Source organism: Numida meleagris, chromosome 2 (assembly GCF_002078875.1).
Source record: "Numida meleagris isolate 19003 breed g44 Domestic line chromosome 2, NumMel1.0, whole genome shotgun sequence".
Taxonomy (NCBI): Eukaryota; Metazoa; Chordata; class Aves; order Galliformes; family Numididae; genus Numida; species Numida meleagris.
The window spans coordinates 96,660,106-96,685,992 of record NC_034410.1 but is presented as its reverse complement, the minus strand read 5'-3'; the positions used below and the strand labels follow the sequence as shown (position 1 = coordinate 96,685,992).

At 41.3% G+C, this 25,887-nt stretch overlaps 1 long non-coding RNA gene across 1 annotated transcript in view; it reads left to right on the top strand.

Moving 5' to 3' along the window:
* Positions 10,527–25,887, top strand: part of LOC110394411 — a 49,416-nt gene continuing 34,055 nt past the window's right edge. The window contains exons 1-2 of the long non-coding RNA XR_002435607.1: positions 10,527–10,864; positions 10,992–12,035. This is a non-coding gene — a long non-coding RNA (uncharacterized LOC110394411). The remainder of the gene's footprint in view (positions 10,865–10,991; positions 12,036–25,887) is intronic.

Sequence of the window (25,887 nt, the reverse complement as noted above, 5' to 3'; positions counted from 1 at the left end):
GTGGTAAGGACAAGATACTGCACATAAGGAGAAAAGTGCTACCTGTATGAGGTACACTTGTAAATAGCGGAGTGGGGTTTGCTTGTTTGATACTTGGAGATGCAAGATTATTTAGTTGTTTGGGTGGCTGGGCACTTTCTTCGTGCAGGAGACTGCTATTTCAAATGTGGGTGGGGTATAATGATGTGTAGTAACATGTAATAGTGATGGTAGAAGCCCAGCTTTCTGGTAACCTAACCTCATCTGTGAGTTAGCAAGGAGAGGAAGAGAAGGAGGTACAAATGACAAATGTAAAGTTACACCTTTCCTTTTTGATTGAGAGTGCCTTTCTTTCATGTCTTAGTGGACTCATTGCTGTGGGGCAGCTGCATAGGAGAAAAACTGTTTTCTATCTACTTGTGCTTTGCACGTTCTTTCCAATGCAACAATAGTTGCTGTGATACACCCCCAGTAAATATTAGCTAACTATTGCAATATGTTCTGTGTGGGGTGTAGCATAAAACAGACGTTGATGCAAAATACCACATTCCATTTTCCAAACAACTGTGGCCAAATTGCTCCATGCTTTAGATGGAGGAGCAGCCCAAAGAGCTCTAGGGTCAGCAGGAGTCTTCCCATTGACATAAAAATCTTTGGTTCAAGTCTTCCAAGACAATGGTAGGTGCTGGTTTTCCCCCCAAAGGTGAGCAAGGCTTAGGAAATATCTCCGAGAATCTGACCTCTGTCTTTTACCCAGTGTGGCCAGGAATTAAACAAAATCAGAGGTGAACTGGCCAAGGAGAGGTGGTGCTTCTTGGCTGGAAATGGAGCCAAACCTTTGCTTTTTCCCTGTGTCTGAAGTGTCTCCTCCTCCAGGCTGTGGAGCTTTCTCTGTCCCTTGGATAGGAGAAGGCAGGTTAGTCTTTCCATGTGGAGTCAATACTTGTTGAACTGCTCTTCAGTTTGCATTGGTTGTTTTCCCATTAAAGTGGGAAAGAAAGGTAAACTATGTCAATTTTTGATAGGAATTGGGATTGAATTACTGTTCTTATCTACTTCATATCTATGTAAACCCTATGTATGGGTTCTTGTGCATCAAATGAAGTGGAAACCATAAATAGTGGCCTGTATTCCTGCTTCTCTGAACCCACAGTTTGAACAGTAATAAATTTAAATTCAGTAGTTTGACTCACCATTTATGCAGTTTGCATGAGGATGATCCAGCCTGACTGCATCACTGCTTAGTGGAAATTCTGAGGACGTGTTCCAGCAAGGCTCAGGCACCATGACCACTACTGTAAACAAACAAATAAAATAACAAACATCAAACAGCCAAACAACAACAATAACAAATTATAAATAAAAATATCCATTGCCTTGCTGATCCTAGAGCCGAGCCAATTCCTTTCAGTTCAGGGTGAAAACTTTCAATTGCATGTTTTCAAGACATAAAAAAAATACAGTGGTAGGTTAGATAAAGTAACTTCCTCTGGTTTTATTTTCATCTCTCCTAGCTACACTCTGTGAAATTGAATCGTGGTAACACAGAGAGTGATCACCACTCTCTGGCACAGACCACAGATCCACAGGTGGCAGGCAACCCCATAGTAGAGCCAAGGCTCTTCGTCTCTCCTCCACTTTGCTGCCACATGAGCTACACTTATCTATGCTCGTCCAGAGGTATTAATCAACAGCCGGCTGAATATGAGCCAGCAGTGTGCCCAGGTGGCCAAGAAGGCCAATGGCATCCTGGCTTGTATCAGAAATAGTGCAGTGAGCAGAAGCAGGGAGGTGATCATCCCTCAACACTGGTGAGGCTGCACCTTGAATACACTGCTCCATTTTAGGCCTTCACTACAAGAAAGACAAAGAGGCCTGTGGAGGAGGGGGATCAGGTATGACAAAGTTCATTGTCTCCATGCATTAACTGACTTCTCTTTGACACTCTTCTTTCTAGTGGAAGCAAGAGACAGTAATATTATATTATTGCTGACAGTAAGGTCTGTGTTGGGATATATGCTTTGTTGACAGGAGCTGAAGTCTGTGAGGTATTTTCCATTGGGAGCCCATTCTCATCCCTCCTGGTTTGTATTTTATGTACAGCTATGTTGCCTTGGTCTCTTGGCCAGCTGGCTGATGTGCAAAGAGGATTCCTGGAGGAGAACTGTGAGGCTAGCTAACACCCTGGGGAGCCCTTACCATGTCCCTGAGCGTGCACTTGACACTGGCATGCTGAGTGATTTAGGATCAGACACTTGCCATCTTTGCCTCCATTTCCCTTTCTGTGAAATGCTGCTGGTGGCACTTATTTTACAAACTGTGTGAAGCTGTGCAGCTGCCAAGCTCTCTATGAGGCAGCAGCTGACATTAATTAGCTGTGTTGTAAGGCCCATTACTGAGAAAGGAGAAGGTTGCTCTGTCACTGTGACACAGAGAATATTACATTTTTCCATCCATCATGAACAGATAGTTTTGTAGGGGAAGACTGAGAATCAGTTTTGCACCGTGCCCTTCTGTGTTCAGATACAGAAACAAAGTGTAAATATGGGGGTAATTAACTTCTATCATTTGAGCTAACAAAAGATTAAAATATCATTTGTATTCTTTGCTCTGGCTCCATTAACTGACATTTTACTTTTCTTGCTTAATGATAATACAAAAAGAACTCAAAATAAACTAGTAATTCTCTATTTCCTTAATGCTCACACTCTTTCCCCAATATCACTTAGCATTCTCCAAATATCTGTGAGTTTCTGTGAGTTATACACTAAGGACCAACTTCTGCTTCAGCTGAAATCAAATACACATTTCCCATAGACTTTAACAGAAACAGAAGACACCTTAATGCTTCACCAGAGCTTTTAAAGGATGAGGATGCTCCATTCCAAATACTCAGTTCCTGTAAATGACAAATGAGAAAAATATCTTTGACTCTCTCTTTCACATAAGCTGTATAGCAAAAAAGTGCCACATTTGTTTGTAATTAATAGTCATTAAACTGTGGTCTTATGGTTTACTCTATATATGTTTTTCTCAATTCAGAAAAGGCATATAGGCTAATTTGAGCAGTTGATTATTGCTGAGCTACTTCCACAGGTGTAATCAAAGCTAAAAAGTTTGTAGCATGGGATGGTTTCTTTGTTCAGCATTCTCAAGATTTCAGATACCTATTTTTTTTGTACATAGTCTACTGTAAGACCTCAGAATCAATTCTGTAGCTACATTATATTTTATATGAGTTACTAGAAATTAAGACTTTGACAACAGGCTGTTATTCATATCTTTTGCCAGGTGGGATCGAGGCATGAAATCTCCTCATTATGAAAGAGCCAAATCACATTACTGGGGAAAACCTCATTACTGAGCTTCATGCACTTGTTGAATCTCTGGTTTTGTGTTCACTTTGTGATTGCCTCCAAGACACAGATGTGGAAACAGATTCAAGCACTATGAGGGCTCAGATTTGAAAAGATCAAGGCTCTGTGTGGTGGAGTGTGTATCCAGCAATACAGAAGGCAAAGGACCTGCTGGAAAGCCCATGGTTATAAGTTTCTAAACTCAAGCAGTAATCACCACGGCTTCCTTTCCTTTTTCAGTTGTTTCATCGTGCACCCAGGCTTACAGATTTCATGGCTCCTGGCAGCCCACCAGACTCTGGCTGAAGAAGAAGGAACATATGCGTGTGATGAAAACAGTGAAAGCTTTATGGGTTCCATCCTGATTTCCCTTCCTCATACAGCCACTATCTCTGTGGTTTTCCTGAAAGATCAGAAATAAAGCCTTCTTGGCTTTGGAGCAGTGAAAAGTAGGTTTTACAGCAGAAATGTGACACTGCAGGTGCTAATGCAAGTCCTATTTTTTTGGTTCTTCTACATAAAGCAATGGCAAGGTTGCCCTGCCATATTTAATATGGCTTTGTTACCAATATTGTGCAAAGACTTTAATAAAGAATGAGTTTAACAAGTAACAGCAACATCACACCAACATCAATAATCTAAAGTGAATTACCTCCTCCCATTTCCTCTGCTTGCCTTTGCATTTTGAAATGCTGTAGGACATGTGTTTCTCTGAGGTGATTGCTGTGCTTCAGTAGCTAGTGTCTCAGCCCTTTAGCTGTGAATCACACGGAGCTCCAAACAAGACAGCAAACAACTAGGAATGTCAGCTGTGTGCCACCCTGCTGGGAATTTCAGATTTTTCGGAGGACAAAAATATTTGCCTTGGCTAATACTCTGTAATAGTAAATAATAATAATAGAGCTGTGCTTTCAAAATGTGTTTTTCTAACCTTGGAGTCTGAACAGTGTATATCACACACTTTTAATTGAGTCTGCTATTGTTTGAATAAGTTTCTATTACCCTTAAGTCTTAGGAACAGCAGTAACCCAAAGGAAATGGACTCTCAGCTGACGCAGTCCAGAGTACCTTGGATTTAGGGGAGTGCGTGATCAGTCTTGTTTTACCGATGTGACCATTATACTAAGGGCAGAAAGAGTGTTAGCACCTATTAAGAAATAATTACCTGGCTATTGGGAATCCAAGTGATTCAGGCTGGCTGGTTTGACATTGCAGTAAATGAAGAACAAGCGATCATAGTTTTGTAATTTTTAGTATGTTTTTCAAGCAGATATTTGAAAGTGTATATTCAGCAGCTTTGAACCTGTTGGCTCACTGTCTTTTTGCTCTTTTCTTTTTTTCTCTTTGTTCTCTTTGTCCTTTTCCCTTTCCTTTTTTTCTTCGTTATTTTACTTCTTTATTTTTCTACTTTTTTTTTTCTACTTTTCTCTTTCTTCCTCTATTTTTTTGTTTTGTTCTGTTTTGTTTAAACGGTATTATTGTGCTTTTGCCTTTTTCAAGGTTATCTATCTGGAAGTAAAACAAACATTGCCTTGCTTTCTTCTAAAGGAGATTTTGGTTGAAGTAATAATAACACATTTGTAGTGAGCAGCAAGGGACCATCTGTTCACTGTTGAAAAAAATATACACAAAGTAAGCATATCAGTGAAGTGCAATGAAAAGCACAAAGCAAAGCCCCCCACAGTGATTTTCTCAGGGCTATTAAAGATTTTGGATTGCTTCAACCCACATAGCTTTAAATAGAGCTTCTGAGGTTGTCTGGGTTAAAGATACCCACTGTTTTACTGAGTGACAGCCTACTCTCCCACATCTTCAGCTACTGCTCTGTAGGCAAGCAGATACAGACCAACCCTAAGTGACACGTGCAGGGACTTCAGCATACTTGTTCAAGCCCACCAGACCTAGCATATTCACATCTGCCATTAAATCAAAGGGACATATTGGCTGAATGGCTTTCCCATAAGCTCTGCCTGTTGATTATTTAAAAGGCATGCTTGCTCTCAGTGTTATGTGTTGAAAGCTATTGAATAAAATTAACCTCTCTGCATGAATAATTTTAGGCAGGGATCCTAAGGAAAGAGCTCTTCCTTTTTCATTTTCTTCCACTTGCATGTGTGAGTTGCCTTTTAATGGAAGAAATGGGAAACTTGGCTCCTTCTCCAGACTCCCGATACTTCAGCTTAGGCATTCAGAAGAGCCAGGAGAAAGGTGACAAAGGCAGCAAGAGCCTTGCCTGCTCTTTTGATGAGGAAAGCCTGCACCCTATTGCCACCTGTCATATGTGCCAGCTGCAGCAGAAGAGGATGAGATAGGGAGATCCATCTCAGTTTGCTGCTGTAATAGTTATTTCGGAGGCTCCAGTCACTGTAACCCTGCTGCTCAGGCTCTTGAATTGCAGCATGGAGCCTGCCTGTCACTGCGCTGACAGGTGTTTTGAGCCTGAATAAGTGGCACTACAATGAATTTCGGATGCAAGGTATGAGCTATTCTGTTCAACTGACATTACAAGGTCCTTATCCCATCATCACAAGAAATATGCAGGGCTGCTGGAAGAAGTTCAGAGAAAGGCGAGAACAAGTACAAGCACAGAATGGCTCTATATGAATCATAGAATCATAGATTCATTAAGATTGGAAAAGACCACTAAGATCACCTAGTCCAACCATCAGCCCATCCCCATCATGCCCACTAACTGTGTCCCTCAGTGCCACATCCACACAGTTCTTGAACATCTCCAGGGATGGTGACTCCACCACGTCCCTGGGGAGCCTGTGCTGATGTCTCACCGCTCTTTCTGAGAATAAATTTTCCCAAATATCCAGCCTGAACCTCCCCTGGTGCAACTTAAGGCCATTCCTTCTTGTCATATCAGAATAATGAAGAATGACTAAGTTAGGAGTTTTTAATCTGGAAAAGAAATAATGGAGAAGAGATGATCAGTTTACAAAATGTAGAGGGCATGAAGAGAATCAGTAGAGATTGATTTTCCACTCTCTTCCAGTACGAGGTGGGAGGCATGAGATGAAGCTAATGGAATAGCAGGGCTCCAAACAGAGCATCATCTCGGACAGCTGACCTAAGGATCTCCTTGCCAAAGGATGCTGTGGGTGCTAGTTTTATGTGGGTTCAAAGACAGACAGAATAATTGAATTAAATCCCCTGAGTGTACATGGAAACCACAGCTGCCTAGGGCTAGATGAGTACTTTCCCTATAACTGCAGCTGATTGTACTTCGGTGAGACTGATCCTGAGTAAAATAGGAATTAGTTGTGGGTGTAAGGACTTTTACTGCAAAGTTTCAAACACACACCACATTAAGGGTACAGCTGTTAGATAAGTGTTCTGAAAAAAGCTCCTTGAGCATAACTGGGAATTTCTCTCTCTTCAAAGGTCAGTGGACAGCAGTAATGAAACCAGTTGAGTTCTACCTGGAGTCTGAGGAAGCTTTACTTCGGAGTGTGGAACTGCTGATATTTCACTTTGTATTTAGACACCATATCTGAAACTAATTAAAATGAAGGTGACTGATAGCTGATAGTCACAGATTACTGGCTTGTGTTGTACTCTCCAGAAACATTACGTGACCATTCCCAGCTGTTGTTCCAGCATGGGGTACCACCAGCTGTCTCATTAAATCCCACTACAGAAAAATATAGAAACCTTCCAAATTCTCCTGCTACAATAAAACAACCACCACCAACAAAAACCCCCAAACAAAAAAGAAAATCTTAAAAGCTCTTTTTTTTCTTCTTCCTCTGATTACATTCTGCCTTCCAGGAAACAGATGTAAACACAGTGCAAACTGATTCCGGCTTTGTAATCACCAGTCTTTTGTTTTTGTAAATGTATCTAAACTGCTAACTTCATTTGCACAACACTCGAATTACTCAGAAAATTCTTTTTCATCTAAACTTCTAATATGCAGTATTACAGATGCTGGCAGTGAGAGAGCAGCCTCCCCTGCCTGCCTTCTGTGGGTGCTCCTGGGGATGTGTTAAGCATTGGAGAACAGCTTTCCAAAGCAACCAGATATCGATAAATGTTATATACATATTAATTAACGTGAAATACTTGATTTTTTTTTTTTTTTTAGTATGAGTTTGTGTTTTGGTTCTGCCTTTTACAAGAGATTGTGATATTTAAGATGGATGGTCGAATTTGTTTCAGAACTTAGATTTCATAGGGACAGACTTAGTAAAAGCCCAGATAAACAGAAACAGCCCCATTCTATGGGGCTAACAGTCCCACTAAAAGCCAATATCAGATCTGTTCTATTTTCCTTTCCTAAATTTTATCAGATTTAATAGTTTAAATGTATAAGCAGTATCTTGACAACACAAAGGCTGCAATATAGGATTTCAAATATGAAACTGTCAGGAAATGGATTACTATGAAATATAGAAGTAAGAAATCTGCTTTCACCAGCCTGCCTGAGAAAAAGGCACAAATCTGAAAACAGTACTTTAATTATCTTTGAATTTCAGAAATGTCACATGCTATTTAATAATAAGACATTGGAAATATTAATATTTCTGGACACTAATGCCACTGGGAATTACAGTGCCACAAACCTGGAGTAACGCCACTGAGCATATCTAAATGCCATAGATGTAGAGCAGAAGGAAGGGTGGATTCAGACCTAAGACCTTTTTAACTTGTTCTCCTCGACATTGCCAGATGCTTCCCTGACACATTTCTTCCTGCTGTGCAGAGCGGAGCTCAGACATGAGTGCTTTTCATCTGAGGAACGAGAAACAGCAGTATCTTCAGGTAAAAGGAGTTCTATTTAAACACATCTGAAAGCTACACAGCGTGGGAGAAACTCATGATTTGAGCCAGCGTGGGTGGCTGAATACTCTGAATATTTTTGCAGAGCTTTTAAAAAAGATGAGCTGACAGCGTCCCACCTTACCTACTGCCCTGAATGCTATATCGTGCTTGTCCTTGAACAAGGCTGCCTGGGGGAGTTAAGGTTTGTCGGATGACTAAGAGCGAGCAGTATTTAGACAGCTACCTCCCCTTCATTTCGTTAAAATTAGGCACAGAAATGCCTCAGAGGATGGGGGCCTGGTGAGTAGTGAAGTACGGCAGGGCATCAAAGCGACTGGCTGCAGCAGCAGGCCTGCAGCTGTGCCCGAGGAAGACCGGCCTTCCGCCTCTGGCTGCACCTCAGCCAGTCTCCGCCCCACGCTTACTCAAAGCTGCTGATGACTTTCTAGGGTGGATGGGAAATACAGCTTGCGCAATCTGTCCTGTCAGCTTTCTGACGAAAGTGGGTTTTTAGGAGTATCATAGAACAATAGAATGGATTGGGTCGGAGAGGACCTCAGAGCCCACTCAGCCCCAACCTCCTGCCGTGAGCGGAGCTGCCACCCACCAGCTCAACTGCCCAGGGCCCCATCCAACCTGGCCTTGAGTGCCTCCAGGGATGGGGCACCCACAGCTTCTCTGGGCAGCTGTGCCAGCACCTCACTGCCCTCTGAGTGAAGAATTTCCCCCTCTGCAATTTTGTGTCATGGCACTCTTTAGGAATATGCAAGAAGGGGTCCTATAAGCAGCCAGATTGGTGCTGGAAAGTGTACAAAGGAAACTTCCAAGTACATAGGTCAGATCCACGAAATCAATTATCTGCTCTGGCCATGCTAACAATAAGCCAGCTGCAAACATACACAGGTGGCACACTGAGTCTGCTTCAAAGACTTTACAGTTTCTATAGGTTGAACCCAGACAGGGCACTGCAGGTGACAAGAGAGACCCAGAAATCTTTCTTGGATAACCATTTCTTAGCTGGACTTGGCATTTTTATTTCCTTCTTTCAGAAAAGGAGAGCTACTAATAATTACTTGATTTTGTTGCTATTATAATCAAGAAGCCAGGTTACATGTCTTCATAGGATCACAGAACCACAGAATTGTTCGAGTTGGAAGGTCATGTAGTCCAACTCCCCTGCAACAAACAGGGACACCTACAGCTAGATTAGATTGCTTAGAGCCCTGTCCAGCCTGACTTTGATTGTCTCCAGGGACGGGGCATCCAGCATCTCTCTGGGAGTCTTGCTCCAGTACCTCACCACCCTTATTGTAAAAAACTTCTTCCTTATATCCAATCTAAATCTCTCCTCTTTTAGTTTGCAACAGTTTCCCCCTATCCTATCACAGCAGACCCTGCTAAAGAGTCTGCCTCCTTCTATCTTATAGCCCTCCTTTAGATACCGAAAGGCCGCTATCCAGACTGAACAGCCCCAGCTGTCTCTGCCTATCCTTGCAAGGAGATATTCCATCCCTTGGATCATATTTGTGGCCATCTTCTGGACCTGCTCCAACAGGTCCATTTCTCTCCTGTACCAAGAATGCCACATCTGGACATGGAACTCCGGGTGAAGTCTCACCAGTGCAGAGTAGAGGGGCAGGATCACCTCCCTTGACCTGCTGGCCATACTTCTTTGGATGCAGCCCAGGATATGGGGGTGTTGTATGGTCACATTTTATTTTCAAGTCTATAGGAAGGGAAGGAAGCCAAGACAAATGAGGAGGGATATGGGTTTCAGCTGGAAAAATCTGTGGGGCAGGGGCACTAAGTTGGAGGACTGCAAAATATCTGGAGAAAGGATGGGGAAACTACTTTTCATGTCCAGCAGCTGCTTCAGTTTGCAATAGGGTACATGCTGTCCAGCAGCCCTTGCATATCTGACAGCTGCACCCAAGGCAGAGGGACAGGGAATGGAGAAAGACAACATGGGAACAAGGAGTGTGCCTGCTGCCAGAGCCAAGTCTCTGTTAATGTTGCTTAGAAACTGCAGTATCACTTAGCAAACTTTTCTAGGGTTTGTCATGAGCCTTTTGTGGCAGCAGTGTGCACCCAGGCATGCACACATTATGTATGACCTATGAATCAGCACTAAAATGTTCTAGGCTTGATGAATTTTGTTTTTCAGAAAGAGAAAAGACTGCTTAAAAACTTCCTTCAGCTGTAATCCCAGTATGTTTTCCATATTGGCTACAGCTATCAATTTCTTGTCTTACAAGAAAAGAAGGTGGCATAAGGGTTGTTTACAGAGAGGGCTGATACTTCTAAGCTGCAAATCAAAGTATCTGTTGATTTTGGAGCCATCTGAAAATGACAACTGAGTTCAGCTTATGTAAAAAAAAAAAAAAAAGTTAAAATAAGTCTTTATCAGAAAACAATGATGTACATACATAAAACACTTCCTGGGATTGTGATTTTTCCTAAATGGCTTGAGTTGATGGTTGTTTTTCATTCAACAGCTACAGCTGTGGCTCCAGCTGTCCCTCCTAAATGTTATTTGTCTCAGGAAGCCTCTTATCCAAAGGACTGACCTTTCAAAGGGACTCCTAGTGCTTCGTTAGGCATATGCTAATGAGCTGAGGGTGGAGGCCAGGTGATAAATTGCTAGCCTGTAATAAATTGTTAGCCAACCTGCTTATTAGGTAGAAGGCTAGAGAGGGAGGGAGGGAAGAAAGAAAGAGGAAAGCTGTTGAGGATTTGTGTCTGCAATGTTATTAAAAAGAGTAAGCCTTAATGTATCTCTGTGGATGGATGTTGCAAGTAGCTCATGCTGCTTTTCAGAGGGGGTGGTTGAGACAGTCTCACTGTGGTTGAAAGTGTTTTTTTTTTTTTTTCTGTGCCTCTTTACAGATGTCAACCTTGTTGTATGAGGATGAAGAAAGGAATTGCTGGGCTGTGTGTTCCCCCTAAGGCTGTGCTATTACAGCCTCAGGATAAATAACAACAGTAGCTGTTGCAAAAACCTTTCTCTTGGGAGAGGTATTCATATTCCTGGGTTAATGCTGACTCCCAGTGTAGCTTGAGCTTCAGTTTGAGGCTGTGCAGTTGTATAGCAGTGCGTCTTCTATTTAAGGAAGGCTCTCCTTGTTGACATTGCCTCCCATTCAGGATCAAAGTATTACATATGATTGCTGCATTTGAATTTTAGTAAAATCTCTGTAGGCTTATGTTGTTGTTTCTGGAAGTATCTTTTATTCTGGATGTTCTTAAACCAGTAAATACAGTTTCTAGCCCATGGAAGGCCAATCATTTCCATCCTTCTGCCCTTGGATAGCCAGAGTTCTTAGCTAAAGCCCAGCAGAACTCAGTTCTTGAAAATTAGCCTCTGCAAAACACTTCTAATGAGCTGGACTTTCACAAAGCGAGCTGGGTGTAAGTGAGCAGATTTAATTTCTATGCTTTAAAGTAGCAGCTTTCCTGTGTAATCAGGGGAAACTGACTAAAGTTTTTTTTCCTTGTATAAAAAAAAAAAAACAAAAAACATTTCTAATAGAACTAGGAGGTCTGACAAAAGCTTCTGGCTAGTTGGGGCTAGCAATGAGTATGAAATTATCTGTTTATTGGCTGGTACTGGAGTAGGATTGGTCTCTTGCCGTCACTTTTGGCAACACAAGCTACACATACAAAAGAGACAGTGCTGGAGACAGACACAGAACTATGGATCCCCTGTGGCTGTCTCCACACCTATGAAAAGAAAATAAGCAATATTAGTAGTGACGCACCAGCTTTAGGAGCTGTTCCAAGAGTTGTCCCCAGAGAACCCAAAGGAAGATAAGAATTGAGTATCTGCTGTGGGAAGCAGAATTAGAAACACACAAAGTACGTTAAGCCTGGACAGCCAATTTGCAAGGATGCTGCGCTCAGATAAATTCTACCAGGAACTAAACACAACAGGTATGTGGGAGCTTTCTGAAGCTTACTCTACAGTAGTAGATTGATTTAGACTTCTGCACTGTCTACAGCGCAAGAGTAGAATCAGGTCACTGGCTGCCCTCTTCTGTAGAGGTCCTCCACCACATGGAGAACAGCCTGGAGGAGCTTGTACCATCTGCAATGGACAACTGCAAAAAATTCTATGATACAGAAAGCTATCCATGTAGCTATTGCACTCTTGCTAATAGAAAGCAAAAACTCTTTGAAGTCTGACTGAGAGTGACCAGCTCACTTGAGGAGGGGAACGTTCCCCCCAGGCAAGTGGTTTTAGTGACCTGACTATACTAGAAACCTTATTATATGTTCCCACTGTGAACATGTGGTGACATTGGCATTTTGTGTCCAAAGTTACTTTAGTGCTCCAGTAGGCTGTGTTAGAAATTATCTAGGCCTGCGGTACAAGTTTGCTAAGTGATTAGCAATATATTGATGTGATTTACAAACTTTCCAGGAAGTCTCTGGTGTAATTCAATAATGGATCAATTCCTGTTGTAATGTGGGGTCATTAATGCTAATTTACACTGCTTTTAACTGTTAGTAGCATGCAACACCATCCCAAGTCCCTTCAAAGACCTTTATGCGAGATGCAGTTTGGATGAATGCCTTTTCCATTAGAATAATGGAGAGAACTGACAAGGAGGAAGCCAATATAATATGTAAACTCTTGCATTCATCCAAGATCATCTTCCACTGAGAATTAGAAGCAGGAACATCAGGTTAACAATGTGCTGAGAGCTATTGTTTTGAAGAAGAAAGGAACAAGAATTGGGCTTGTCCTTTTTAATATCTTTATTGATAACCTGGATGAGGGGATTGAGTGCACCCTCAGAAAGTCTGCAGATGACACCAAGTTAGGAGGAAGTGTTAATCTGCGTGGGGGTCGGAAGGCATTCTAGAAGGATCTGGACAGGCTGGATCACTGGGCTGAGGCCAGTGGGATGGAGTTCAGCAAGTCCAAGTGCTGGATCTTGCACTTTGGCCACAAGAACCCCAGGCAGTGCTATGGGGATTGTTCAGTCTGGAGAACAGGGGGATCAGGGGAGATCTTATGGCTTTCTACAATGACCTGAAAGGAAGTTGTAGAAAGGTGGGGGTCAGCCTCTTCTCCCATGTACCTAGCAATAGGTCGAGAGGGAATGGACTCAAGTTGCACCAGGGGAGGTTCAGGTTGGGAATTAGGAAAAATTTCATCTGTGAAAGAGTGGTCAGGCACTGGAATGGGCTGCCCAGGGAGGTGGTGCAGAGTCACTGTCCCTGGAGGTGTTCTGGAAAGGTTTAGATGTGGTACTAAGGAACATGGTTTAGTGGAGTTGTATTGATGGTAGGTGGATGGTTGGAGTAGATGATCTTGGAGGTCTTTTCCAATATTGGTGATTCTATGAAGAAAACAAGAGGAGTTTCCAACCTGCTCTGAAGTTTGCTAGCCCTTTGCTCAGTAGGGGAGCATTCTCTGAAAATCTAGATTATGTTGTGGAACTGTTCTCTATACCAAGACACTTGTAGCAGTACAGTCTCTCTATGCTGTAAAGATGGGAAGAACACCATGTAGGAGGCATAGGAATAAGTTCTCTATAACAGACAAGGTGAGGTCTTGTTTCAGGTTGTGCTTAAAAGAAACTGGGTATCATGAGTAGCACATGAAAATAAAATTAGAGCAACATGCACTAATTGCGTGGTCTGTACAAGGTAGCATCTCTTCCATATCTCCCCTCTTAGTTTCTTCAATATAAAATAAACATTTATTGTTCAACTACATAGGTTTCAACTGGTTTAAATTTAAAGTTTTCATTGATAATTTGTATTTTAAGTAGACCTCATCATTATTTGCTACAAAAGCTTGATACTGTTAAAGATAAAATGTCTGCACAGAAAAGCCCCAATATGGAGTTTGCTCAGGCTATTTCAAAGCATACATCATTATTGCACAGCAGTTGATAAACATTTCACATGTGGGAAAGTTTAGCTGAATAAAAACCAGTTCATATCTATAAAGATAGGATAGCTATAAAAGCAGGCATATAACTTGATTGTTTGAATTCCTCACCATGAATTTAAATAGTCATCTGTAGCTTGTTTCTTTTTCCTGTTATTTCTTCAGATCTATGGGTATAAAATCTAGGAAAGAGAAGTAGTTTGCATGTGCTATCCTGCTTAATCTGACCTTTTAATCAGCTTCACTCTAACATGGCTATCTTTTGGGGTGGCATATCTTCTTCTGGTGGGAATAGTTTGTTTCCTTTAAAGTATTCTTCTATTTTGGCGTGGTGTTTTAGAGAAGTGCCTTGAAAGTGTGTGATTGGCAGGACATTGTTAGTTTTCTCAGTACAATATTAGCTTATCAGTGCTGGTGCTTGCTATATAAACTCTGTTGTAATGTATGGTTATATCACGCCTACTGAGCCTTTAAAATGTACTCTAACTTCTCATATCTGAAGCATAGTGGTTCCTGTAATCTCCTGGTTTCAGCTAGGACACAAGTGATTTTCTTCAAAGTATCTGGTATGATATGTTTTGGCTTTAGGAGAAGAACAAACAATGTTGATAACACACTGATGTTTTAGTCATTGCTGATCAGTGCTGAATGGTGCCGAGGACATTTCAGTTTCTCAGCTTCTCATACCATCCTGACAGTGGGGAATACCTGAGCATTTGTTGGCAAGTGGTGAGCAATTGTGTTGTGCATCACTTGTTTTGTGTACATACATATACATAAAATTATCATTACTGTTATTTCTCTCTTCCTTTTCTGTGCTAGTAAATAGTTTTTATCTCAACCTACAAGTTCTATTCTTTTTTTTTCTCCTATCGGGAGTGGTGAGGGAGTGAGTGAAAGGCTTTTTAGTGCTTAGCTTCTTGCCTGGTTTAACCACAGCACTGTACTTAGGATTTAAATGCTGTAAGATTTGGCTTTTTACAGAGTGCTGGCATGTAATTCTCAGTACATTTGTAAAGAACTTCTTTCTATTTTTTATTTTAGAAAGTCTCCAATAGCTTCATGCTGAGGTCTGTGTGCACGCCTGCCCATGCCCTGCATGTGGATGAGACACCTCTGCTGGAAAGAGCCCTTTTGGTTTAGGATACTGAAGTAGAGCTGAGCCAAGGATCCTGGCCCTAGGGCAAGTGATTAGAGGCAGCTCTGTAGTGGTGTGGAGACAAGGGTCTGGCAAGCTGCTATATGCTGCGTGGGAAGCTAGGGAGGGCTGCTGCTGATGGTAAAGTACACTACTGTTCCTGATGTGGCATTGCATAAGAGAAGGATTTCCGAACCTGTATGTTCTTCCAGCACAGGGCTGCTGTAGGTCCCACAATGTAGTTAGTCTTACTGAATGGATCAAATGATTGGTTTGTTACTTGTGCAAAAATCCTGCAGGCCACAGCTACATTCAAGACAGTTGGAATACTTCATATTTTTCTTTGTTTAGTTTAGCTTGAGTTTTTTCACTGTTTCCTAGCTGGATCACATAAGTATAAACAGATCACTTTGTCTCTAATGATATGATTCAGGAAAGCTGGGAGAGATATCACAGTCCAAAACCCCAGCTGCAGAAATGAAGTCAGTACCGCTATTATCTTGACCAATCTTACACTGCTTCTGTTTCCTCTACAAAGTTAAATTTGTTCAATGAATTCTGATATTTCCTTAGTGTTCCTTGGCAGATCCCAACTTTAAAAACAAAAAATCTATTCTGAAGTAATGCAGATATTCATGTTTGTTTCACTGAAAGTCAGTAACTGGAGACTTAAACTTTGAGGAAAAAGTACTTGTAAAATAATCTAGGACCTTCAAAACTTTCTCCACAGAATTTCTAATTCATGTTCTCCTATAAGACTGCTGATAGACCGAGGACAACATGTGTTAATTGGCTTTGTTTTTCAAGAGGTATACTTGTGTCAGACGCCCAGGCAAACTGCTGCCAAGGGTCTAGAGTCAAACAAAACTGTCTGACTACCATAAAAGCAGAATCTGTCAGTCTGTGTCCACGGTGCCTCACAGGCCTGTTGATGTTGTTCATCTTTTACCAAAGCTGTATTCTGGTCTGATGCCTGGCTTCAGTGACATAGGTTCTGCCTCTCACTGCAAAAGGTGCAGGGGGAGTAAAATATCAACAGTCACTATGTACAAATGTACATAGCTGTACTTTGTATTACTCTGGGGAAGCTCACACAAAGGGTTTTTGACTGCAGGTATACACTTGTTGAGCATGGTGCCTCTGTTTTCAGGCAACGGGATCAGTCTTCTGGATCACTACTACTCTTTCTCTGTTTATCCTTAAGTAGCTCATAATTCCTCTTCTAGATAATGTGTAACTGAGCCTGATGGGACATCCAATTACTGCTTGGGCCACAGTCAAATCCTCTTCCTACTGCCTTACTTTGAATCACACCTCTTTCTCTACATCATTCAAAATGTCTGTTCCCTATATTTTGGGGCATCTGCTAGGCAGACTCACTGTGCACATCAAATCCTTTCAGCATGCCATCATGTTTATCTCCTTTGCTCAGTCATTAGCAGCAGGATACCATCCATTTCTCTCATCCTGCCACTGTTCTTCCCTTCAGCGCTGCCTTTTATATAAACAACATACTTCCAACCTTTCCCAAAGATGTCTGCAGCCTGCTGTGTTTGTCTGAGCAGACAGCAGAGTCTGAGTCCTCATCTTTTTTTTTTTTGGACATGCAATACAAATTGGGATATTAATGAGACATCTTAATTCCTTGGGTGTAAAATGATCAACTTGTTTAGTGCCCTGGATTGGCCGTGATGTCACTTAAAACCAGGGAGCTCAGATACTGCCTTTAAGTTGATCCAGACTGTCAAAAAATAAAATATCTGCACCAAAGGTGAAAGCAAGCTTGAGTTGTTCTCTGGTTAACTTGGCTGCTTGTATTTGACATAAAAATAGAATGACTGTCATTTAAAATGTTTCCACATTTCTACGGCCAGAAGCTCTGGTTTCTTGTTGCTGATGGAAATGCTGAGGCAGATTGGATACAACATCAGAAGCTGTTTGGGGCTGACTTGTTACCTGCCCAAGTGTATTGGAGATGGATGTGCAGTACGGTTATTGCCATCTGCTCTGTACAGCCCAGTGACATGGGTTTTCATTGGGATGGTAAGTGCTTATTAATTCAAGGAGTCTGAACATGAAGCTGTCATTCACCAGACTAAAGACTCAGCCACCCAACATTCAGTTTTGAGTGTTGTAGTCATAAAAATGCCTGCATCGGGCTGTTTTTGGCATGCTCCTTAATGTGGTGAACAGCTGCAACCCCAAGGTCTTGTGTGGGTGAAGGCTTTGCACCCTGAGCCTTTATGTTCAGTGCTTGGAAGGGATATGTTCTCTTGACTTGCAGTGAGTTAGTGACAGGATTGTTTCATTTTGCTGGAAAATGGTATGGTGATATCACAAAAAAATGTGCTAGGTTTTGTATTGGCATTTTTTTTTCCTCCTTCCATTCCTCTCTTTCTCAAAGCAAGGTTTTTACTGCTAGCTACTGTCAGAGTCGTGCATGCTATATTTAGTTGTTAAGAGATGTAATGTGAGTGTCTGGGAAAATAATTTCTTTTCTGGGAGACCAGCCTAGCATGCAAATCTACTGTCTACCTGCTCTTGTATTCCACCATCATAAACTGCTTGTTTGCTAATAGCAGAGACTCTTTCTCTGGTGTAAAGATCCAATTTTCATTCATCCTGTTTTGCTCTTTCTGTACTACCCTAAGCTCATACTTTGCAAGTCATTAAAATCTGTTCCTTATTCTTCAGATAACCTCACTTCCATCCATAGGGTACTCACGGAGTCATTTATTCCTCAGTTTAAGTAAGGGTGGCAGAATCTGGCATCGGGAATACCTTTACACTACATACAAAATGGAAAAGCCAGCGGATGTGGTTTGAAGAGACACACTATTAATCTTGAGCATGTGAAAGAACGGACTTCAGATGGCATTTGTATTTCTTGGCAGCAGAGGACAAACTGTAGGTGTGACAGCTGTGGATGGATGCAAGGGCTAAGGGTAAGGCTGCAAAGCTCTGCATAGGCAATGCCATTCCATCATGAGTTTCTGAGGATCAGCATGGCATGAGTCAGCTGGGCTGCAGGTGTCTGAGCCTAAACAGACTCTTGGAGGTAACCATCTAATTATAAAAATCTGAAAGCAGCTATTCCTTTCCTTGCTGATTAATGTGACAGAAGAACTAAATGCAAGCAGAAAAGTATCTTGGGCCAGGATCTAATTTTGTCTGTCATAGGATATTTGGAACAATCCAGATGACTTCAGTGAAAGGCATTGCTGTTCCCAGGTTTCTCCTGCCTTCCCTTCCTGTCCTCACTATTTTGGAGCAGCTGGGTGAGGAGAGTTCTTTCCCATCTGCAACTCCAGCAGGCTGTGGCAATTATCCTCCCTAGCACTACACCTTTTGATGGGAGGATGAAGAGTGGGATCAGGGTGCTGTTCCTCAAGGTATGGGGCCTTTTCCAACTCATTCTACCTGTCTGTGCCATGCTCAGAGCAGCTTGTTTAGCTAGCCTGTATCTGACACATAGAAGAAAAATATGTTGTCCTGATGCACTTTGCCCCCAAATTACTAGCAGCAAAGCAAATGTCATTGATAAGCAGATAGCTTTAAACAAACAAAAACATAAAGCATTGCTTGCAGTCTACAACTTCTGTTGTAGACTTCTGTAATCTGAGCATTAAAGAAGGGAAAAAAAACACAGCACCATAACAACAACAATGAAAAACACATAAAATTGCAATACAAGCTGAGAAAGTTCCAGCTTATATTGCTTGGAAGGTGGCTGGTTTTCAGAAGTAATCTTCCAAACCTTTGATCCATTCAGACTTCAGACTGCACATACTTTTAGGAGTGGTAGTTTTGAGCAATTTACTTGCTGATGTTTATGCATTATGAAAAAAATCTTGCGAGGAGGAACAGCTTCATGCAGCAAGTCTTTCAATAGACCCATGAAGACATACACGGAGAGATGTCATTGTGGCCCAAGCTCTGGTGACTGTGACAGCAGGAGGGGGTGGGAGAATGTTATGTGTTTTTTCTGTCTTAAGTCCAGACTCTGACTAACCCCTGTGTGGGTTCTGCTATCCGTGTCTGAACTGTCCTCAATCCCAGCTGGGTACATGGCATATCTTCTTTCCAGCCCTGTGGGATGGGAGAGGGAAGAGCACAGCGTGACTGGGACTAAAATCTGGCCCTTAAATGATTTTATTAAACTGTGGGAAAGTGATAAAATTGCCAAGTAGAGAAAGTACTGAAAGGTCACCACACTAAACACCTCCTCCATTTCAAAGCAAAGGAAAGCTTTTGTGTTGGAAATCCCACTCTCCTGACCAAAATAGAATGGCAGCCTCCACTTTTGGGTCTTTTTCAGGTGCTTGCGCATTAGATGTTAGGAATATATGTAGGAAATTCTGCCACAATATCTGTAGACTTATTTTCCTTAATCCATGCAACCATTTGTGTATTGAAGTTCGAAGCTGACCCTGTCATTTCTGTAGTTCTGTGTTTTCTTTCTGATGTGGTTTTGAGAAATACTAGTAAATCCTTGCAGTAATCTTTTGTTTCTAACCACAGCTTGTGGACACTCTCCAGGCAGAATGGCAGAAGTTGCTCTAAAATTCCTTCTCCTGCTTTCTATTAAAGATTGGTTGATCCTTCTTAGTTTACTTTGCATTTGAGCTTGGTGCTGGGACAAGGTCATTCTATGTACACATAATCGAGTCATTTCAGTGCACTTTCCTATGGCACATCCCAGCACAGGTTAACAATAGCCATTTTGGGAGCAACCCACATGTGGCAGTTGCGGATAGCGAACAAGATGTTAAGCATCTCCTACAGAGAATCACAGGCCTGACTGCAGTCTTATTAAGTCTCTTTTACTGATTCTGATTTTGTCCACTTGAATTCCCCTGAAGAGGGAGTACTGGCTTTCCAGAAGAGAAGAAACATTGACTACTTATGGAGCTACAGCTGAAATCTATCACTTTTAATCTTACAATATTTTTTGACATTGGATGCTTACACTGGAAGGCACATTTTTCACTACAAACTATTTCCATTTGTTTTGTAGAGCAAGTGAAATGATTAAAGCGGGAGTTATTCCCAGTTTACAGTCGTTTCTTCAAGACAGTAATAATAATTGACCTCAGGTTAGTCTCTCCGTAAATTGTATTTGAAGATGTGCAAGTTGCAAAAACAGCACAGCCAGATTGTCCCCAGAATGTGTTCTCCAAGTGAGGAAGATACTTCAAGCCTGAGCTCGACATAGACAAATACTTGCTTTGGTTCTTAAATATTAGTGTGGTAAACTGAAACCAAGCAATTGTGTCCCATATGTGCGAAGTATAATGTTTTGCTAGTCATTAACAAGAAAAGTATTATGGTTAATGTGAAGCTTTTCTAAAGCCTTTTTTGGCAATAATGCTATTGAAGGGAGCAGCTGAAATAATAACAGAACTTTATACTTACAGAGAACTTTCATCTGGGAATATCAGAATTATTTATAAGCTTATTTAAGTCTATCTTGATATTTTTCTGGAATACTACTTTCCTGTGGTAATTGTTAAGAGAGGACTTTTATCCTGGTTTAGCAGAAGGATGAACTGGGGTATAGGAAATGTGAACAACTTGTGCAGCAGATCACAGGGTATTAGCCAAGATTCATGCTCAGAGAGGTGGGTTACTTTCTGATTTCTGACATTGAGGAGCTGTGCTGCTGACCATCACTGATTGCCATCAGTGCCATGTATCCAGGTCCTAAGGATCTGCTTCCAGGTGCTGGCAGCTGCCTCCATCTTCCTCTCCATCATTCCCAAGAGTCAGCTGGTAAGTTTCTCTTTCACCCACCTGAGCGCTGGGCTCCACGGTGGGCGCTTCCTATCCCCAGTAAGGAACTCAGCTGGGAGATGGAGCATCGATGAGACAGGCTCCCGAAGAGCTGCTGGGTTCGCAGAGATACTTTTGCTGAAGCCATGAAGAATCATATTTTTCCTAATAAACATCTCGGTGCCTGGAGCACAATGGTAATTTGGTTAGAAGTGAGTAAAGGTCCACCTTGCAATGCCAAATCTGTAGATGTGAAGAAAGGATGAAATCTTCTGGTGAGCTGAAGATGAGATCACTTTACTGTGTCTGTATTTTGGAGCATGCCCATGTGAAATCCAATTGTCAACAAATTTTGCAATAAACTTTTAGGCAGACCAGTGTGTGATCTGGATACTTGAAAAAATATCAAGAATTCTCCTTGTTCAGCTTGTTCGTATGTTGGGCAGACAATGTTTAAGGGAATGAATCAAGGGGAGAAAAAAGCCGCTTATCAGTCAAATGAAAGGATCCTATTCATTTATTTATTGACAGAGGTTCCAATGGTATTGTACAAAGTGTGCTTTTCCTTTTTTGGGATGTAACACACAAGGATTTATGGTAGGTAGGTCAGAGATTTTTCACCCTGGGTTATTCATTTTGTTTCCCCATCTCTCCTTAAATGGTGTGCTATTGCTACAACTTACAGCTGAGATTTTTCAGATAAAAGGTATGTCTTAGAGAATAAAATCTGAGGCTTCAAAAACCTTATGGAACATGGGAATGTCTGTGGAGTATTAGCACCTTTGCTACACCAACAAGCTCATCATTTGGATAAGTGGCACTGAAAGTAAGCGCTTGCCTCTGGATGTCTGGGTTTAGATCAAGTGCCCCAGAAATCTGAGATCTGTGGAAGCAGAAATACCTTTTGTTTGGCTATGATGTGCACCCTAATGATTCAAAATTCTGAACCTCCCTAAGAAGCTGTGAGTGCCCCATCCCTGGAGGTGCTCAAGGCCAAGTTGAGTGGGGCTGTGGGCAGATTATCTGGTGGGTGGGAGCCCTGCCAATGGCACGGGGTTGGAAATGGATAATCTTTGAGGTCCCTTCTAACCCAAGCCATTCTATGGTTCCACTGCAAATAAAGTGAATCTAAATCATGTACACTCAAGCGCACACTGGCTTTTATTTTTTTAATATTATTTTTATCAGTGATTTTTCTCATTAACATAAATGTGTGTTCAGATCCCAATGTCATTAACTTCAAATGCATCCTTAGCAAAATTGTACAGAAGTCTTAAACAGATCTGTTGAAGAGATTCCAGTCCAGGACATTTTATATAACTGCATTTCAGCTCTATGCATGTTTTGATTTGTAACTGCTCAAAAAAGCCAAGAGCATGTGCATCTGAAATGCCTGGCTGTAGTATTTTTTAGAAGTGATTGATCAAGAGCAGGTCAGATGTCTTTTTCTGTATTACTTGAACATGTTCAAAATCAGAGTAATTCTCAGCATCTGGTAAAATTTATTAATGTTTTTGTCTTGGTTTCTTAAGTCTCTACAGAGAAACATAATAATTGTGACATGTTTTATGAATCCAAGGACATTTTATTCAGTCACCTGTCTAGACATGTACATGCACAAAGGAGTTGCTAGTTATTTCAACACACGTGTAAAACACTGTCAAACCAACATACTGAAGAAGTCCTTTTATTAGTAGCTGTCTGCTTGAAGAGAGTTAATAAAGTATGTAACTGAGATGTTAAGTTTGTAAAGGGAAAATTCTCATGCAAAGTAAGTAATGCAGAGCCTCGCCCTTCAGTAGCTGAGACAGGGTTTTGGACTGATGGTTGTGTTGAGAATGTTTGCAATAAGAATATCATCATATTTCGGCTTTTCTTCAGCAGTTAACTGTGACAGTAAAAGACAGAAATATAATCTTTGGATTGTTTACCAATTTCACGCTTTTAATGAGCATTCAGCCAGTTTACAAAGAATTTTGCTGTTGTAGATCGCAACTTTACAATCTTCTTGAGTATAGAAGGTCTCTCCAGTGTAAGGGTTTAGTGGTCTCAAGAAGAAGCTAATTAAAAGCAACTGCTTTAAAATGAACACTGGCACTTTAAATCTGAAAGCTTTCATATGTCTTTGATTCTGTGACCATTAATTGTTTTCCCCTTGAAATCTGTTATAATTTATGGGAAATCATTAGTCTGTTGAAGAATGACACGAAACCATGATTTTGTAATCCTTCTGAGCACTGTTAAAATGATTTCCCACAATTGTTATTTCCTTTAGGACCACGAAGTGTCCTTATTATCATTGTGTCCCATAGACATACCAACTGTCTATAATAACTTGGCTGGTTGGCTATTAGTGCCTTTTATGGGAATTTTTTTTCTTGTTCAGCTGTAAGTCTCACCTTTCACATGGCTGATATGTCTCAATGTTTTTGATGTGCGTATATTTCTGTCTGTATGTATTTATATACACAACCTGCTAGGATGATTTTTAGTTTCACGATTGCTGAATGTGTGGTAAAAACTAATTATTTTCACTGTTTCCTTAGACTCAAACATTTGGTACTTCAGAAATGGCCAGTACTTGGTTTCTGTTTGGCATGAGGTTCTGAGTCAATTTATGTTTTTCTCTCTCATCCCCCTACCTGCTTGCATGATAGCTGAGCAATTGAACTGTGTGATTAGTGTAAAACAAAGAAGAGCTAACCCAGGCTCTCACTCCCTGAGACAAATGAATCTCCAAATATCATGTAATTGAAGAATCTTGTTATTCATTGCCTTTTCTGAGAGAGCTGGAGTGATCCATATGAGAGGTACGAGTGAGACTGGCGCTGTGCTGCCTGCAAGGTCCTGGTGCGATGCTAACGTTATTTTTAGGCCATCATTATTGATATTGGCTAGCATTACTCAGAGCCCTTTAATAAAAGGAAGATATGATAAAGACATCTTTATGATACACCCATAAGTGATAAGCATGAGGAATATGGAAAAAGATTAAAGACAGAATATCTTGGCCTCAGAGAAAAGGGTCTTTGTCCTGTTAAAGATAAAGTTGACTAGATGTGTGCATGTCGGCACGGCAGCACTCATTTTCTCATCAGGCCCGTTGCTGATAGGCTTTTAAAATCTAAGCCTTACTTTTGACTGTTTTCTTTGAGGTTCCATAACACTTGCTACGCTGCTGTATGACCAAGTTGTGCACTTAAGCTTGTGCCCTTTTCCTGCAAGTTAATAAAGCAAGCTGGCATTTGAACATATGCTTCAATTCCTCACTGAATTAGGGCACTGAGTAACACACTTTTTTCCCTTAGTGACCTGTTCTTGTGTGTGGATCACCTCTCAGTTTTATCTCAGTGAGGCAGGTTGATCAAAACACCAGAGCTGTAGGTGCAATTGACATAATGGGAATTACTTAAACTGTGAATCTGTTGCTCTGAAAGTGCCTATACATTAAAATAAACAAAGGTAGGGAGAGGAGAAAAATCAGGCCGCTACTTAGGATGCATGTTTGGATGCAAGATAATCCTTCATCTCTCTGGGAGCCCTGAGATCCAGCAGGGACTGTCCCCACCTTGCTCAGAGCCATCTGCCCTGCTCCTATCTGGGACCCACACCAGCGAAAGTTGAACTTCAAAGCCACCCACTCAGATGGATGCCACTAGCACACAAGGTCTTCATTCAGCTTCTGAAGAAGCTCACACTTTTAAATACACAGCCCACAAAATAGCCTGTCTTCATCTGAAGTCTCTTGCCATGCCTTCATTGACCTATGGGGGCAGGGAAGTGTGTGTACCATTATGAGAAGTCAACAACAAATGTAAAATACCAATTGTCCACCTGCCCCTGTAGCACATACCTGCTGGGGCTGCATGCACTTGCTGCTATGTGAGGATGGGCTACGTAAGAAGCAACAGTTGAAGAAGCTGGTTGATCATGCATTTGTAAGCTAAAAGTTCACACGCTTACTGGGCTCTCTTACCTGGGGTCCGGCACACACTGTGGGCGCACTTTGTTGTTAGGTTTTACAGTCTAGAATGGGTTCAGTGCATCAGCCTACAAGACTGTGGGGAGGTTATATTTTAGAGTGAGACTTTAACGGGAATATTTGCACACAGCTGTGTACTTCGGAATGGAAAAGTATTTTCCACTCATTGTGGCAGCTGGAAGTGTAGGTGCCTAATTTAAAGCAAGGAGGAGGCATGGCAAAACCATAATACCTATATATCAGGACAGGAAGAAGCTTCTGGATGTTTCCTAAAATAAGATCTTCATGGGTGATTCACTGTGGCTCCATTAAATTGACAGTCAGTAAATTTCTATCCTGTTCTGTGTTGGCTTTTTTTTTTTTCCAGCAGATCCACAAATCTAAGAGAATATGTATTATCAGTGTAAATGTTATTGCCCTGTTTTCTTTATGCCACTGCTTGTCTGCCCTTGAATTCTCTTCAGGAAACATACATTTATTTCAAATGCCTTTTTCCTTAGGGTAAAACTGTTTTCTATCTAGAAACTTTTCCGGTTTTTGCTGGGAGAAAGTAAAGGAAGGAGACTTCCTTGGGTTGTATGAGATCTTAAAAAAAAAAAATTGATTACTGCCAAGTGAAAACAATTTTAATGCTTTCTAATCATTCTCATCCTGGATAGAGGTTATCGGTGTCAACAGAAAACTTCAGGGAGTGGAGAAAATAGTAAGTAGTCTTTCAAAATGAAGGATTATGTACTTGTCCAGTTATCTAGGAGTTTAGATATTGATAGTTTACCTTCAAAGCACTATGAAAAGTCAGATGGCTGCATTATACTTTGCCTACCTGCTGAAATCCTATTCCTTTCTGTAGGATTATGCCCCAGGATTAAGGAGAGGACAGACAAGGAGAGAGGTTTATGAAACTCTTCAATGATATTTCACATCCATCATTCCTAAATGATGGTGGAGAAGCTGGTTAGTGGTCTGTGATGCTGTGACCTGTGGATCA